Source organism: Saimiri boliviensis, chromosome 16, assembly GCF_048565385.1.
Source record: "Saimiri boliviensis isolate mSaiBol1 chromosome 16, mSaiBol1.pri, whole genome shotgun sequence".
Lineage (NCBI taxonomy): Eukaryota > Metazoa > Chordata > Mammalia > Primates > Cebidae > Saimiri > Saimiri boliviensis.
The window spans coordinates 87,489,435-87,507,587 of record NC_133464.1 but is presented as its reverse complement, the minus strand read 5'-3'; the positions used below and the strand labels follow the sequence as shown (position 1 = coordinate 87,507,587).

The 18,153-nt window shown below is 44.0% G+C and overlaps 1 protein-coding gene across 5 annotated transcripts in view; it reads left to right on the top strand.

Annotated features, from left to right (window-relative positions):
- Positions 1 to 11,485: 11,485 nt before the first annotated feature.
- IFT88 (intraflagellar transport 88) overlaps positions 11,486 to 18,153 on the top strand; it is a 124,721-nt gene continuing 118,053 nt past the window's right edge. For 2 of the 5 annotated variants that reach the window (XM_039473369.2, XM_074387939.1), the window contains exon 1: positions 11,489 to 11,582. The gene's annotated coding sequence lies outside the window, so the exon portion shown is untranslated. Of the gene's footprint in view, positions 11,583 to 18,153 lie in introns of all 5 variants that reach the window. The other 3 variants (XM_074387940.1, XM_074387941.1, XM_039473368.2) reach the window with 2 other exon arrangements.

Below are 18,153 nucleotides of genomic sequence, written 5' to 3'. Positions count from 1 at the left end.
TGGATGCTGAACAAGTGAGAGTTGACTTGGGTTGGAAAGAACTTACTGGTTTCTCTTCAAGCTACCATTCCAGCCTTCACTGATCCTACTTTCAAGCTGAAAAGCTAAATTCATATCTGTTATTAAGAAACCAATTTAATTACTGACTCAAGCAAGCAAAATAAATGGACACGTTATACTTGGGAATAAGGCTTTTTATATGCAGCTCTTCTGAAAGCAGCAAAAGACAAGCCAAAGTGATGGAAATTTACTTTGCACACACACTGCACAAATGCCCTTTTAGAGAAATCAGCTTTGGTGCGGCATGAAAGCTGGCTGTAACAACAGTGCAGTGTGTGAGTTCATGAACCAGCCGGCCTGTGTCGCTTTGGGAGGAAACCTTTCACAGGGCCCCACTCTGCTCCAAGCACAAGCAAGGTCATGTGGGCTGCAATTAGAGCATGCCACAGGCCAGCTTTTTACTATTTTCCATCCATAAAAGCGGCTTGTATGCTTATTAGAGTATTTTTCCACTTTTCTTTTTTTCCCCTCTGCTCCACATCGTTCTGTTTTAATCAGTGATCTCTGACTACAGACTTACTCCCTTAAACCTAGAGCACTCTACTGACTCTTAAAAGTGAGATGTTTGTGTGAGGGGAAATCTTACTTTTGAAACTGAACTAAAATATGAATAAATGCTAAGGAGATCCCCCTTAACAATAGTTACAATTCCATCCCTCGTGAACATTGTCAAATCAGCAGGCAATAAAATGCTAGGATGTAGTCCCCAGAAGAAAGCAGATGAGGTCAGGGACTCAGAAGAAGATAGATGAGGTCAAGGACCCAAAAGCAGCTACAGTGGAAAGACTCACCCACCCCATCCTTTTGCAGGTGACAAGACAGTCCTAGAGAAGGGACCTGCCCAAAGTCACCCAGTAATTCAGTAGCAATACCAAAGGAGGACTCCCTGACTCGGAGAAAGGTAAGGTTTCCGTGGCCAATGGTTCTCAGATTTTCCCATCAAAGAAGCCCTGTGGTGAAGGAGAATGAATGTGTTTCCCTTCTTGGGTCAGGAGACCTCCCTTAAACTTAATATTTCCTTGACATCAGTGTTTTAAAAATCTGCGCATTTTCTTGTTGTCGTTGTTGTTAGAAGTTTTGTGATTTTGGCCGGGCACGGTGGCTCACACCTGTAATCCCAGCACTTTGGGAGGCTGAGGCAGGCAGATCACAAGGTCAGGAGTTCAAGACCAGCCTGGCCAATATGGATGCAAAAATTAGCTGGGCGAGGTGGCGTGCGCTTATAATCCCAGCTACTCGGGAGACTGATGCGGGAGAATTGATTGAACTCTGGAGGCGGAAGAGGTTGCAGTGAGCCGAAATAATTTCCAATTTTATTTTAGATTCAGTGTATGCAGATTTGTGATATGAGTATACTGCATGATGCTGAGATTTGGGGTATGATTGATCCTGTCACCCAGGTAGTGAGCACAGTACCCAATAGTTATTTAATCCATGTCTGCCCTCTTCATTTTCTTTTACTTTTTTTTTTTTTTTTTTTTTTTAGATGGGGTCTCGCTCTGTCTCCCAGGCTGGAGTGCAGTGGTGCGATCTCTGCTCACCGCAACCTCCACCTCCCAGGTTCAAGCGATTCCTAAGCCTCAGCCTCCTAAGTAGCTGGGATTACAGGTGCCCACCACCACACCTGGCTAATTTTTTTGATATTTTTAGTAGAGATGGGGTTTCACCATGTTGGCCAGGCTGGTCTCAAACTACTGACCTCTAGTGATCCACCTGTGTTGGCCTTCCAAAGTGCTGAGATTACAGCCGTGAGCCACCACACCTGGCCTAAGTTAATTTTTTAATTTTTAATTTTGTTTATTTTTTTGTAGAGATAGGCTGGTCTTGAACTCCCGAGCTCAAGCAATTCTCTTGCCTCAGCCTCCCAAAGCACTGGGATTATAGACATGAGCTACCATGCCCACCCAACTGAGGGACTTGTTTTTTACTGAATAATCATCTCTAGATGGAAAAAAAATTAAAACAAAAATGGAAGACATAATAAATATGTGGATAATTTTAAATGTTTAAGCAAGTCAACTAAACCATGGGTTCTTCCTTGTTGTAGACATTAAGAATTTTCAGGCCACGTGCGGTGGCTCATCCCTGTAATCCCAGCACTTTGGGAGGCTGAGGCGGGCAGATCATGAGGTCAGGAGATCGGGACCATCCTGGCTAACATGATGAAACCCCATCTCTATTAAAAATACAAAAAAAATTAGCTGGGCGTGGTGGCACATGCCTGAAGTCCCAGCTATTCAGGAGGCTGAGACAGGAGAATCAATTGAACCCAAGAGGTGGAGGTTGCAGTGAACCGAGATCACACCACTGCACTCCAACAGAGTGAGACTCTGTCTCAAAAAAAATAAAAAAGAATTTTCAGTAGTAATAAGGTTAGGAGCAGGACTGTGGCATTTTAAAACGGGATTTAAGTGGAAAGAATGGTCCAAGACAAAAATCAAGATTAAACAAAGAAAGAACGGGCAAAAGCCACCGACTGCTTTGTACTAACTGTTTGACCGGGTTACTTTACCATGAGAAGGCCAGGAGCTTGGTTTTCTCGTCCTTTAAGTCACGAACGGTGCTAAGTCACTATCTGTTTTACCTAGTTCCTCTCTGGCAAACAATGTGCTATGAAATTCACAGTCAGACTTCAGTGAGTTAAAAATAAACTGTGCTTTCGTTTGTGTGCCCCCATTGGGGCCTGGGACAGCACGGGCACAACTTGAAATGCCTCATAGTTACAGTTTCCTGTACACTACGTATTAATTCTGCCTTGCTAATGGCTGTGGTTTTTGTGGTGCGGGTGGACATAGGGCTCTTTCATCAGGGTAATTTATAGTCCAATGTCCATTTGTTTTAGAACAGATTGAAATTGCTGGCAGGCTAAAATTAATTTGTAACTTGCAAGTAAGAAATCTTTCAAGTCTGCTTTCAAGGTGTGATTTCAGGTTATAGTGTGAGTACACTATGTATTCACAATTTAGCCTCTAAAGATCCTGTCCAAAGGCCATGAGGATGATATGAGGATGATTTCCCGGGACTTGATTGGTGACAGAAAAGCAGTGTTTTTCATATTAAAGAATATGAGTCCCACTTAGGTGACTCTTAAGGGAGATGGTATATTTGATGCAGAATATGTGAAGTTGGGCCTACTACTATCTCTCTTAACACTTTTTTCTTTTGAGACGGAGTCTCACTCTTATCACCCAGGCTAGAGTGCAATGGCACAATCTTAGCTCACTGCAACCCCCACCTCCTGGGTTCAAGTAATTCTCCTGCCTCAGCTTCCCAAGTAGCAGGGATTACAGTGCCCACCACCACACCCAGCTAATTTTTGTAGTTTTACTAGAGACAGGGTTTCACCATGTTGGCCAGGGCTGGTCTCAAACTCCCGATCTCAGGTGATCCGCCCAACTCAGTCTCCCAAAGTGCTGGGGTTACAGGCATGAGCCACCTTGCTCAGCCTTTCTGACACATTTCAACACGAAGAGAGCCCCGGGTAAAACACCCAGGTGGTGGGTACGAGTTGTTGCTGTGTCAAACAAACAGTAAAAGAAAAAGAGAAGGCCGGGCGTGGTGGCTCAAGCCTGTAATCCCAGCACTTTGGGAAGCTGAGGCGGGCAGATCACGAGGTCAAGAGATCAAGACCATTCTGGCCAACATTTGAAACCCTGTGTCTACTAAAAATACAAAAATTAGCTGGGCGTGGTGGTGTACGCCTGTATTCCCACCTACTTGGGAGGCTGAGGCAGGAGAATTGCCTGAACCCGGGAGGCAGAGATTGCAGTGAGCCAAGATTATGCCACTGCACTCCAGCCTGACGCCTGGCGACAGAATGAAACTCTGTCTCAAAAAAAAAAAAAAAAAAAAAAAAAAAAAAAAAAAAAAAGAGAAAGAAAAAGACAAAGAGGAGTTAGAACTTCAGTGATTGTATTTTCACATGGAGTGATGATTAGCCTCCTAATACGTATTAAAAAAAAGATTGTAAATTTTACCAGTCATGTCATTAGCCCCAAGAAAGCACTGCAAGGTTATTTGAAAGAGGGAAAAAAAAAAACCTTCACTCTGCATTTTCAGGCTAGTTTTCTTTTAACTTTTAGGCTAAAAAGCGATAAAATATTTTTAATATTTAACAGGACACCACTGCATTTCACAGTATTTTTCTGGGCAGAATAGGTGAAAGGTCTGCACAGTACTTAGTCAATTACTCATTAGACGAACCCAAGTTTCTGCCCTGTGTTGGGAGTCAGCAGTGATCAGCAACTTATGGTCCACGTGGGTAAACTGCAGTGGATAAACAGTCACTGCAACATTGTGTTATGTGGTGTGATAGTGGAAGGCCGATTTGCTATAGGAATTCACAGGACTTAATGAGCCAGGTGCCATGGCCTAAACCGTCTCCTCCCAAATTCATATGTTGAAGCTCTAACTCCTAGTACTACTGAATGTGACTGTATTTGGAGATAGGTCCTTTAAAGAGCTGATTAAGTTAAAATTAGGGCCTTAAGTTGGACCCTAATCCAGTGTGACTTGCGCCTTCATAATAAGAGGGGTTTAGGACACACAGAGAGACACTAGAGGCGCTGCACACACAGGGACGAGTGTGTGAAGTGGCAGCAAGAGGGTCGCCATCTGCTAGCCTGGGGAAGACGCCTCAGAAGAAACCAGCCCTGCTGATACCTTGATGTTGGACTTCCAGCCACCAGATCTATGAAGAAATAAATTTCTGTTGTTTAAGACACCCACTGTGTCGTGTTTCATTATGGCCGCCCTAGTAAACTCATATACCAGGGACTAGGGAAGGCCTCCTAGAGAAACGAATGGCCAGGCTAAGAGGAATGCAGGAAAGCCCATTCTAGGACAAGACAATAGCATGTGCCTAGAGGTGAGAGAGGTCATGGTACCTTGCAGTGCCTTGAAACATGTGAAGTACGGCTGGATCATAATAAGCAAGAGAGGAGTCAAAGGGAGGTACCACGGACAGTTAGCTTCAATGGGTGGCTGACACTTTTGGTTGCCTGACATCTGAAAAGATTTTCCATTTTATGAGAATCCCTAAATAGGTGGGAGGAGGGTTAAAGTGAGCAGACACCCCATCTTTGAGCTCCTGGCAGCGACAACACAGTACATTGACCTACACACCGCCAGCTCATGCTTCTGTCCAGGACTCTGACTTGGGAGGTAGACAGACAAAGGGGAGGATGGTTAGAAACGGTTCACAGAGCCTGTGGGGGAACCCAGAGTCCACTGGGGTAGAAAGTGCATGAAACAAGAGTGCAGCTGTGTGGCAACCGGTGTCTAACGGCAAGATGGCAGGTGTCAAGTGGAGATCTTGCTCACAGCAGCCGACTAAGTGGGGAACACTCCCGTGTGAGACCCCTAAAAGGCGTGAGTCTCACTATACGGTGAGTTTGATCCCAAACACAGTTTCCTACTGGAGGCAGTCGAGCTATCCGGAATATAGGAACTGAAAGATGAATGATCAGTTTCTAATATCAACCACAATATCGTTTGGGCCTAAAATTATGCGTTGCTGCTAGACCGAGTAACCCCCTACCAGCAACCGGTTCCTGCTATGACCTTTCTATGACTTTAAGTTTTAACCTTTACTTACCTAACTGCCTTGTACCATAGATAATGGTTTAACTGTTGATATCTGCAAAGAAAAATGCCACCATAAGGGATGGCTTGGATTCCTGACTTAGAGATTCCTGGATAATGTTTTGATATAAACAAGTCTCCTGAATAATGTTTTGATATAAACAAGTCTCCTGAATAATGTTTTGATATAAACAAGTCTCCTGGATGATGTTTAGATATAAACAAGCTTTGTGATTATAGAAAATTTTGTTACTTTTTACAACCATTGATCGCATATCTGACTTCTCTATTGCATAGGCCATGTGAGGCATACATTTACATTCCTCTTACTATGACGTAGATCAAAGCCAAGAAAGTGTATTTATTCCTGGCATTTGAAAAATAAAATTTGCTGTTTAGGCACAGCCTATCAGCCCTCCAGACGCCTCGCTTTCTCTGTCTTTATTATTTTCTCAGGCGCACTCCCTCTTCCAGGTATTGGGACCCTCTTGCAGGTCGAGAGACCCCCGGGCAGACGTGCCTACCCGTCCGGACGGTCCACGACAGGGTGACCAACTTGTCCTGGGGAAACTGGGAGGTTGGTCTCTGTCACATAAGCAGATGGTTCCTGTGTTAGGGTTTTGGCTGTGCCTTACCTCTCTGAGCTTCTGTTGTTTTTCCAAGCCTGTTTCTTAGCCTTCTGGGCAATTCTATGAGTTACTTGATATCTTTCCAAAAAGACTCCTTTGCGGCCAGGCGTGGTAGCCCACGCCTGTAATCCTGGCACTTTAGGAGGCTGAGGCAGGCAAATCACGAGGTCAAGAGATCAAGACCAACCTGGCCAACATGGTAAAACCATGTCTCTACTAAAAACACAAAAATTAGCTGGGCATAGTGGTGTGTGCCTGCAGTCCCAGCTGGTCAGGAGGCTGAGGCAAGACCATTGCTTTAACCCAGGAGGTAGAGGTTGCAGTGAGCCGAGATCGCATGCCACTGCACTCCAGCCTGGCGACAGAGCAAGACTCCATCTCAAAAAAAAAAAAAAAAAAAAAAAAAAGACCTCTTTTCTGCTTAATCAACAAGAATTGGCTTTTCTTGGCTGTAGCAAAGCATCCTGAGTAGTACCACAGGGGTCAGTCATACTGTGAAGGGCCTTCTAAGCCACACTACGGAGTACAGACTTTGTCCAAAAGTCAAGGCGGAGTGGGGAGGGGAGACTGGGTGGAGAATCATTGAGGGAGAGCAAGCTGGAAGACAGAAGAGTAGAGAGAAAGCCATGAAAAAAGGCAGGAAGCTATGCTAACAGGGCAAGTGAGAGAAGAGGCTGCTAGACCCTCTAGGTTGTAAGGGGAAGGAGAGAGGTGCAGTGATTGGAGAGAAATGCAGCAGGTCAGGTCGAATTATTGATGAACGTCAGACAGCCAAGACCCCAAAACACTGGCCCTAAACCCATGAGAACATCGGCCTCATGTAGGAAACCAGCCTGCAGGGGCCCGTCCTTCTCCATCTTCTGCTAAATAGATGTTCCCAGGCTGGTGCTCTGCATTCCTGGCTGCAACTGCATCACCAGCTGACCTGGGTGAAAAAGGAAATGTCACAAGCCTCTTGCCAGAACCTCTGAGCCTCACCTGCAGGCCACAGCCAAATTCTGCTAGCCGTATATGTCAGACCTAACTCCACCTCCTCCCACTCCTTGTTGTCCCTGGCCACCACCCGGACTGCACGTCATTCTGGCCAGCAGCATATCCTGGTCCAACCCCTCCGTAAGCCCGCTGGAATTTCTGTTTTGTGATTAGCAGGCGCTCCATATATTCCACTTATTTTCCCAATAGTCTCCCCGTCTCTGCTTTCACAGAAAACGGATCGTTCTTTAAGGATACTGCTGCCCTGGAGCCCTTTCAGGTTAAGGTTATTTATTCTCTCACAGCTCAGGGATGTCTGAGTCAGAAGGCAGGGATGGTGGTTTCTCCCTGGTTTTTGCACCCTCTGGCAAATCTGTAGCTGTGAATCTTGCGCCATCTGCTACACTCTTTTCCAAATCTCTTCCACCTTCCTCTTTGCTTTCCCTCAATCTTTGCCGCCCGGCTCACAGAGACCTCTCCACTTACTCCGGTGGCTTCAAACCTTGGACTCCTTATCTCAAATGGCTTTCTTCTCAATGGCTTCCTCCATACCCATCATCAAACCCTGAACCTTGTTACCAGCTCAAAACTGTTCCACTTCCACCATCACTAATTCAAAGAGCTGAAGTAACTCTATCGCAACTGCTCTAACTTCATCAAGACTTCTAACTCCTTCACTTTATTCCTATTAATTAGCCCCATTCATTTATATTTATATTAAATAATATAAATAAAATTTAACATATAAATAAAATTTAAATTGTTATTTATATTAAATTTCACATCAATGACGATAACACAGTCCTTTCTTTGCAACTGCCCAACAAATTTCAACGTTGGGTACATTTCTCCTTCTGTCTTTTCCATGTCTGTACCTGATGAAAATCAGTGGAAAATGGGGCTGTGAGAGTACCAGACAAGGCAGACGCTCATCACTATAAAGTCACCGTTGTCGGTACCAACTGAGCACCTAAACTTACCAAGCGATGTTACCGCATTTCTCTAGCGAACGTCTCTCCTCGTCTCTGCTTATTCTAGACCATCTCTACTTTTCTTCCACCTTGGAACCTCTTCCACTCTCCTCCCTTTTAGCCATCTCCCCTGCACATTCAAATGCTTTCTACTGGATTATTTCTATTAGTATTAAAATATGCTCTAATTTCGTCTGTCTTTTAAAAGAAACCAACAAAAACTCTCCTTGGGCTCGCTTGCTATCTACTAGTGCTTTCTCTCTTTCTTCTCATTCACAGCCAGGCTTCTTGGGTTTCAGTGTCCAGTTACTGCTTCATCACCAATTACCCAGGTCACTCCATGCAGTCAGGCTTACACAACAGTTTCATTGAAAGAGTTCTTGCTAAATGAACCATGACCTTCATACGGCTAAAGACCGTGAAATGTCTTTGGTTCAACTGACTTGACCTTTCCCAAGCATACAATACCGTCGTCACTCCCTCCTTTTTGACATTTTTTTTTTTTTTTTTTAATTCAGAAGCCAGAATTCGAATGACGCATTTTCTTCCTTTGGCTTCCATTACCTTCATTTTCCTGGTTTTGGTCAAATATGTCTGATGATTAAACAGAATCCTTAGGGGCTCCTCTTCTATAAAATCTTTAAATATTACTTTTCCATGGCTCAATTTTAGACTTCTTTTCCTTCCCCTCTATGTCCTCCTTCCCTGTAAGCAATCTCACTCACACCTAGGCTTTAAATCCATCTATTTTAGGAGCTACTGAATAACAAGTGTATATCTCTAGATAAGATCATTCTTTTTCTTTTTTTTAAAAGACAGTTTTGCTCTGTTGCCCAGGCTGGAGTGCAGTGGTATGATCATAGCTCAACGCAGCCTCCAAACTCCTGGGCTTAAGTGATCCTCGTGCCTCAGTCTTCTGAGTAGCTAAGACTACAGGTGTGTACCACCACACCTGGCTCATTTTTATTTATATGTGGAGACAAGTTCTTGCTATGCTGCCCAGGCTTGTCTTGGACTTCTGGCCTCAAGCAATCCTTCCACACTGGCTTCTCAAAGTGCAAGTACAGATGTGAGCCACCACACGAGGCATGAGGATCTATTCTCTGAGCTTTAGAATACAACTGTCTATACTCAGCAAGTGCCTAGTCAACATCTCTATTTGCATATTTTACAGGCATCGGAAACTCAACACATTCAACACTAAGCTTATGTTCTCTCTCAAACCTGCTTCTCCTCCAGTATTCTCCATACTTATAAATGGTGTTAGCTTTCGTCCTATTACTTTCGCCAAACTTGGGATTCATGCTTGCTGCTTGCTACCCATTCACCCCAACTCTTTATATAATTAATTACAAGCCCTGACAATTCATTCAATAAACCAATTATTGAAAGCCAGCTTGGTTCGACACTTTTCTAAGTGCTGGAAATAGAGTCTAGAATAAAAAAGACAAAAATGCCCGTTCCCTGTGGAACTTGAATTTTAGTAATATAAGCTAGGTGACTCTAACATTTTGTCTGGCAATAATATTAAAGTGTGTTCAGTAAATATGCTAGCTACACTACCATGTTTAAAATGAAGGTGACCGCGCACTCCCTGGGCAAGTAACTGTATCATGCTTAAAGCGCAACCAAGTTGAAAGAACTTGAATTTGTTTCTAATTAAAAATAATTTTTTGAGGGGACTGGAAATTTATAGTTTGGAGATCCAGAGATAATGAAAATTGTCTCTATGGACGGGCAGTAACTTGAAATAAGGCCCCCCAGTATTCACTAATTAATTCAACAAATATTTCTTGAACAACTGCTATGAGCTGGGTACGGTATATCGCTAGATACTATTCAGAACTGTGTTAGGTTTTACACTACTTGCAAGCTAACAAGCTAGTCTGACAGTTCCATGAATGCTGGCGGAAAACACCTGAGTCAGAGAGAAAGGACTTATTTTTCACAGCACAGCCACCAGCCTGTTTCATATTTCCTTTGGTTTCCCTTTCACCCCCAAGACCCATGAGGACAGTCCAGGTGGATGCCGTACACGTGACTGGTTTTACGGCCCAGGTACACCAAGTTTAGGAAATCCCAGTCTTCTACGAGGAACTGCAAGCCAACATGCTCAGCCTTTGCCCTCGAGGCTGACATTATCTTTATTATAGTGAACAGCAACAAACCTGTCTTTTGTTCCGGAAGGAGACAATTAACTTAATCTTCCAAAACTGTTCCTTGAAAAGGTGTATTAATCAGAGTTCCCTACAGAAACAGATCCAATACGATGCATACTGCAGAGAGATTTATTTGAAGGAATTGGCTCATGCCATCGGGGAGGCTGGCAAGCCTAAAACTTGCAAGTCAGGTTAGAGACCCAGGAAAGGGCCGAAGGCAGACTGGGGGCAGGATTCCTTCTTCCTCAGAGGACCTTAGTTTTTTTCTCTTACGACTTTCCCTTGACAGGATGAGGGCCACTTAACTGTTAATCACATCTTAAAAAATACCTTCTAGACTGGTGTCTGACCAAAACCCGGGTTCCACAGAGTAACGCAGCTGCCACATGAAGACTAGCCATCATAATAGTCCAGGACAAAGGCAGCCAGTGCCCCTCCTCACAAAACGTGGGAAAGTGCAGGGGACCCGTGGAGAATTGTCCCCCAACACTAAATATATACATATGTATTTTGAGACGGCGTTTCGCTCTTGTTACCCGATGGAGTGCAATGGCATGATCTCCGCTCACTGCAACCCCTGCCTCCCGCGTTCAAGCGACTTTCCTGCCTCAGTCTCTCGAGTAGCTGGGATTACAGGCTCCTGCCACCACGCCCAGCTAGTTTTTGTATTTTTAGTAGAGACGGGGTATCCCCATGTTGGCCAGGCTGGTCTCGAACTCCTGACCTCAGGTGATCTTGGTTTCCTCTCCGCCCGCGCGGAGCCACTCTGGGCCCTCCTTCCTCCTGCTCCCACGGGCCGCGCGCGACTCCCCGCCCGCCCCCTTCGCCCAGGCCCCCCCCAGCCTCCCACCCCCGGCGCCCTGCCCTCTCCTCCACCGTGCTCCCCCGACCGTCCCGCTTCCGGTAAGCCGCTAGCACCGTCCCCCCAACCCCCTCCGCCCGCCGCCGCCACTCCGGCGCCCGGGACGGCCAGCCTCTGTGCCGCCGGCCGCGCCGTTCTCCACCCTCCCACCGTCCCCAGCCCGCCCGAGCCTCCCGCTTCCCGCCGCGCCCCTTCCCGCCCCCGCGCTTCCGGCCCCGCCCGCCCCGCGCGGAGGACTGTGGGAGCGGCTTCCTTGGATTCCGCTTGGCAACGGCTCGGCGTCGCGCTTGGGCCGGCCACCGCGCAATCGCTGGGCCCGACTGCCGCCCGCGTCCCTCGGCGTGAGGTAGGAGAAGGGTGCGGGGCCTGGCGCCTCGGGGCCCCTGGCAGCTGCGCCCCTGCGGCGTCGGCCCGGCCGAAGGCCCCTTCGCCCAGCCCGCGCCCACCCCGGCCGGCTCCCGGGCGGTCCGAGGCGGGGCCCGGCGTGGACTCGGCTCGCCCCGGCGTGTCTCCCGCTTGGGGCCGAGTGCGTCCTTCCGGCCCCGAGGCGTCCGCTCGGAAACGCGGCCGGCGGCGTCTCCAGCCCGGGCTTCCCGTGTTCCTCCGAACGGGGACGGCGTCGCTGACCGCGCGGCGATGGCTGTCCCAGGTCCCAGCCACGCCGGACCGGGAAGCCTCCGACCCGGCTGGCACGTCGCCCTGGCTCTGGAATCACGCAGCAGAGACGGGTGCACGTCGCGTTTTCATGTTCACGTTGGATAAAGCACTCGAAACCGCCTGGCTCACGCCTGTAACCCCGGCACTTTGGGAGGCCGAGGCGGGCGGATCACGAGGTCAGGAGGTCGAGACCAGCCTGGCCAACGTAATGAAACCTAGTCCTCCTAAAAATACAAAAACGAGCTGGGTGTGGTGGCACGAGCCTGTAATCCCAGCTACTCGAGAGACTGAGGCAGGAAAGTCGCTTGAACCCGGGAGGCGGAGGTTGCAGTGAGCTGAGACTGCACCGTTGCACTCCGGCCTGGGTGACAGTGAGACTCGGTCTCAAAAAAAAAAAAAAAAAAAAAAAAAAGAAATTGCCTGATAAAAGTTGAACCAGAAGTGAAGATAAAAGTGCACAACACAATGCAGAAAGCGTGTGCTTAGCCTCACAACGATGGAAACATCCCCCAAACCTGAAGTACTGTTGTCCCAGGATTCTAAGCCTAAAACTGCACTTTTATGAGTCCGATTTTCCTGTTGTGACCTTATTTTTTCCTTGAGAAACTGCAGTAGGCATCTAAGAAGTAGACCAAGGTGTCCAGTGGTTTGGCTTCTCTGGGCTCCATCGGAATAAGAATTGTCTTGGGTCACACATAAAATATACACTAAGATAGCTGGTGAGCTTTAAAAAAAAATCCCCCAAAAAATGTCATACTGCTTTCAGAAAGTTTACCAATTTGTGTTGGGCCGTATTCAAAGCCCTCCCGTGCCATGTGCTGGCCGCAGTTGGACTAGCTTGAAGAAGTCAATAGAAGAGTATTATACAAACATAACTTTCACTTTAAAAAGGGGTTTTACTAGCATTTAGTTTATATTAAATATAGATGGCATCATCCCCAGATTATTTCAACATGGGAGGTTTGTTACATGTATAAGCTGCTTTGGAAATAGCCTGGAGAATCCAGAAACCCTGGGTTTTATAGCAACGGCTGTTCTGCCACCATAGCTATTAGCCATGCTTGGTTTCGTTTACCTTTCCCGGCCTCACTTTCCACATCTTTTAATATTTGTATGTTCCACAAGATGTCTCTTCAACTAAGGTCTCTTTCAAGTCAAACCTTTTAAAAAATCTATTTACAACCTAGCAGAAAGGATTTCTCGTTCTAAAAGTTGCTGCTTTCTATAACTTAAACGTGTCAACTAAACTGACTTAAATAGGGTTCATAATCCAAAAGTTACTCAGAATAGTGGTTCTCAAAGTGTGGTCCCCAGACCAGCAGCCTCAGCATCACTTGGGTTTGAGAACCACACTGGTTTAGTGTTCTGAAGTAAAGCTTTTAATTAAAAACTATTTAATGTATTTTTTACCAGTGACTTTTGATACCTTTTGAAGCTATTTTGGAATGACCATTTCTATCTGGGTGACATTTGCCCTTATAGGAGTTAGTTTTCATCTTAAAAAAGTAATGAGAAATTAACTCAAAATGGATCGAAGACCTAAATATAAGAGCTAAAACTGTAAAACTATTAGAAAAAAAAACGTAGGTATAAATATTCTTGACCTTGGATTAGGCTGGGTGTAGTGGTGCTCACCTGTAATCCCAGCTACTCGGGAGGCTGAGGCAGGAGCATCTCTTAAGCCCAGGAGGCAGAAGTTGCAGTGAGCCGAGACCAGGCCATTGCACTGTAGCCAGGGTGACAGAGTGAGACTCTGTCTCCAAAAGAAAAAAAAAAAAAGGCAATTCTTTCTTAAATATGATAGCAAAAGTACATGCAATCAAAGAAAATATAAATTGTATATCATCAAAATTTAAAACTTTTGTGCTTCAAAGGCTAGTACAAAGAATGTAAAATGATGAGGCGCAGAATGAGAGAAAATATTTGTAAATCATTTATATAATATTTAGTATCCAGAATATATACAGGATCCTTGTAATTTGTATGATAACCAAATTTTTAAGAATGGGCAAAAGATCTGAACAGACATTTCTCCAAAGAGACAGAAATGGATAATAAGCAGATGAAAAGATGTTCAACATCTTTAGCCATCAGGGGAATGCAAATCAATACTACAGTGAGATACCATTTCATACCCACTAGAATTGCTATAATCAAAACAGGAACAGTGACAAGTGTTGACCAGGACATGGATGAATTGGAAACTTCATGCATTGCAGGTGGAATGTAAAATAGTGCAGCCACTTTGGAAAACAGTCTAGCTGTTCCTCCAAAAATTAGATATAGAGTTTCTACATGACCCAGCAATACCATTCCTAGATACATGCCCAATACAATTGAACATATATATCCATGCTAAAACTTGTACACACATATTCATAGCGATGTTCATAAAAGTCAAACAGTAGAAATAATCAAAAACATCCATAAGCTAATGAATGAATAAGCAAAATGTTGTAGATGTATTATTTAGGCATAAAAAAGTAATGAAATATTGATACATATTACTACAGGGATGAACCTTGAAAACATTATGCTAAGTGAAAGAGACCAGACACAAAGGCCACATATTGTATAATTTCCCTAACATGAAATGTCCAGAATTGCCAAATCCGTAGAGACAGATAATAGATTAATGGTTGCCTGGGACTGGGGAAAGGGAAGGGACGCATGGAGCCTGACTTCTAATGGGCCCCAGATTTCTTTACGGGATGATGAAAATGTTCTGCAATTACATATTGGGGGTGGTTGCACAACCTTGTGAGTATACTAGAAACCACTGAATGTGTACCTTGAAACGTTCAATTGTATGGTATGCAAACTAGAGCTCAACAACAAATAATTTTGTTAGTTTTAAAAATATATAAATAATTTTTAAAGGTTATGAGAAGCCACATATATGTGGTATTATGCTGAGCAAAAAAGATTAAGCTGAAAATTTCTTAGGAATTTGCTGGTACACTAAAAATGTACGGGCCTTAAAGAAAGTATGTATTTGCTTTAAAGAAAATACATTTCTTGGATACTAGCAATATTACGTTCCTTGGGTAATTAGCCCTCCTCCACCTCCCACTCACCAGATTGCCTAAAATATTGACTTGATTTGAATGCCAAGAATCCTTGCCAGATTCTCTAGTAATTATTAGATTTACGATATATGTATATGGTAATTTCATTTCTCCCATGCTCTGTCCAAGTCAAAATTAAAAAGGAGAGATGAATCTTGAAATTTTACATTTTTATTTGGGAAGGAAGAATCACAGTTTGGGGACCAGGTTGTCTTTGGTATGTCTGAAGAACAAAGAGAAGGTTGGAGGCTTTATCAGGAGAAATGTTACATAGTGCTCTTTGAGAAAGACCACTGGAACCAGTGAGGTTCTGGGAAGCTGGCAAGTTCTAATTGGTAAGTGACTGTGGTGGGTAGAATTAGTCCTATATTTGCAGCAAGTTATCTCAGCAGCTATAAGTAAAATTGGCCTCAGGTTAAAGCAGGCTGTTTCAGCAGCCAGACTTGCAGAGAATTCCATTCTTTGAGCAACGTTAAGTGTCCTGAGTGCTTTGCCACCACCCCACCCCAGCTTCTCAGCTGTTTTAGTTGGGTATGACAAGAATGACTCAATTTGTATGATCAACTTTCACACTTGGTTTCACTTTAGTTTGATATCTTTCTTTTCTGTCTTGCATTTTTTTCTCAACATTTCATTATGAAAATTTTCAAACGTGCAGCAAGGTTTAAAGAATTTCATGGTGAATGTTACTCCTGCTACCTGGATTCCACCACTAACCTTTTTTCTATATTTGCTTTATCATATGCTTATCCATTTACCTACCATTTATCAATTCATCTTTTTTTTTTTTTTTTTAGAGACAGAGTCTCACTGTCCTCAGGTTGGAGTGCAGTGGCACGATCTCAGCTCATACAACCTCTGCCTCTTGTGTTCAAGCAATTCTTGTGCCTCAGTCTCCTGAGTAGCTAGAATTACAGGCATGCAGCACTATGCCCTACTAGTTTTTGTATTTTTAGTAGAGATGTGGGTCTTACCATGTTGGGCAAGCTGGTCTCAAACTCCACCCGTCTCGGCCTTCCAAAGTGCTGGAATTACAGGTGTGAGCCACTGTGCCCGGCCTAAGCCATCTTATTTTATGTATTTTAAGCTAAATTACAGCTATTACACATTCCCTTAAATACCAGCATGCATATCAATTATACAGTTCAATATTTGCTTACAGTTCTTACTTTTGAGACAAAATTTACAAAGCAGAAATCTCAAGTATTCAGTTTGCTGACTTTTCACAAATGCATACACCTGTGCCACTCAAACCCCAGCCAATGTATAGAACATTTATCATCATCACCCCAGACATTTCTCTCATGTCCTTTTCCATTCAGTTTCTACTCCCTACCCCCAAGAAGCAACCACAGTTCTGATGGTTTTCTACCACATATTACTTTTGCCTGTTTGAGAACTTCATATAAATGAAACAGTGCATAATGTACTGCTTTATGTAAGGCTTCTTTCACTCAGCATAATTGGGATTCTTTTTTATGGCTGAATAGTACTTCATTGTGTAAGTGTGCCACACTTTGCTTGTCCGTTTTACTGGTGGGTATCTGGTCTGTTACTGATTTGGGGGTATTACTAATAAAGCAGTGACAAAAGAAACTTTTAATTTGAAGAATGGGAATCCCTAAATTACCAGATCCAGAGAGACGTGGGAGTAAAACAGCAGTCACATCTCTCTTACCTTCTTGGGCTAAGTAATCATGTCTTAAAACTTGCTTACTATTGCCACCAGTAGCTATAAATGAATTGCATTCTGGATACCATAATCCATACACTGTAGCCATTCACTAATCAATATTATTTTTGTAAACCAGTGTGAATTTCATTTTTTTTCGACACGGTCTCACTCTGTCACCCAGGCTGGAGTGCAGTGGCACAAACTCCTCACTGCAACCTCCGCTTCCTAGGTTCAAGTGATTCTTCTGCCTCAGCCTCCTGAGTAGCTGGGACTACAGGCACATGCTAACACGCCTGGCTGATTTTTGTATTTTTAGTAGAGACAGAGTTTCACCTTAATGGCTAGGCTGGTCTCAAACTCCTGACTTCATGATCTGCCCTCCTTGGCCTCCTGTAGTGCTGGGATTACAGGCATGAGTCACCGTGCCTGGCCAACCAGTGAGAATTTCTGACAAATAGCTTTGTATCAGCCCACTCCCGCCCCCGCTTTTTTTTTTTTTTTTTTTTTTTTTTGCTTTTAAAAATCTGCTTGTAACAAAGGCTGAATGGAGCACCTGTACAAGGTTACATGAATTCTGAGTCTTCTGGGCAGCTGTCCTTATTTTGGCTCAAGTAAACTCTTTAGAATTATATTTTATGCCTCAGTTCCTTTCTTAAGGTTGACAGCTGCTATGAACATTTGTATACAAATCTTTTTGTAGACATAGGTTTTCATTTCTCTTGAGTAAATATTTCTGAGTGGGTCATAAAAGGTACATGTTAATTTTATGAAACTGAAAGACTTTTCTCCCAAATTGTACCGTTTTACACTCCCATCAGCAATGTATGAGTACTATGGTTGCTCCACATCTTATGCTAACATTAGTGTTTTTGGTCTTTTTAATTTTAGACATTCTGTTGGGTTTGTGGTGGTTTCTGTCTTGCATTTTGATTGACTCTTGCATACCTTTCTTCTGCTCTTGATACTAAGCTCTGAAAATCAGGATAATCAATTGTACCCCCTCTAGTATGTTCTTTTAGTGTCATAGTTGTGAAATAAATGTGAAATGAGGGTAATAATGTTTTGATATCTAGTTTTGGGAATTTGATGTGAAAAAAATTGAGGCTATGAAAATATGTATAGATAAATTTGACCAGAAATGTCATTAAACAGTTATACTTTATTGGAATTAAGAGTTATTTCTGGCGTGGCTAGAAATAATTAGCTGGGACTACAGGCGCACGCCACCGCTGGTGGCTCACACTAGTAATCCCAGCACTTTGGGAGGCCAAAGCAAGAGGATCACTTGAGCTCAAGAGTTTGAGTTTAGCCTGGGCAACATAGAGAGACCCTATCTTTACAAAAAATTTAAAGCTTAGTTGGATGTGGTGGCATAAGCCTGTAGTACCAGCAACTCGGGAAGCTGAGGTGGGAGGATCACTTGTGCCAGAAAGGTGAAGGCTACAGTAAGCTGTGATTGTGCCACTGCATTCCAACCTGGGCAACAGAGAAAGACATATAACAACAACAAAAAAAAT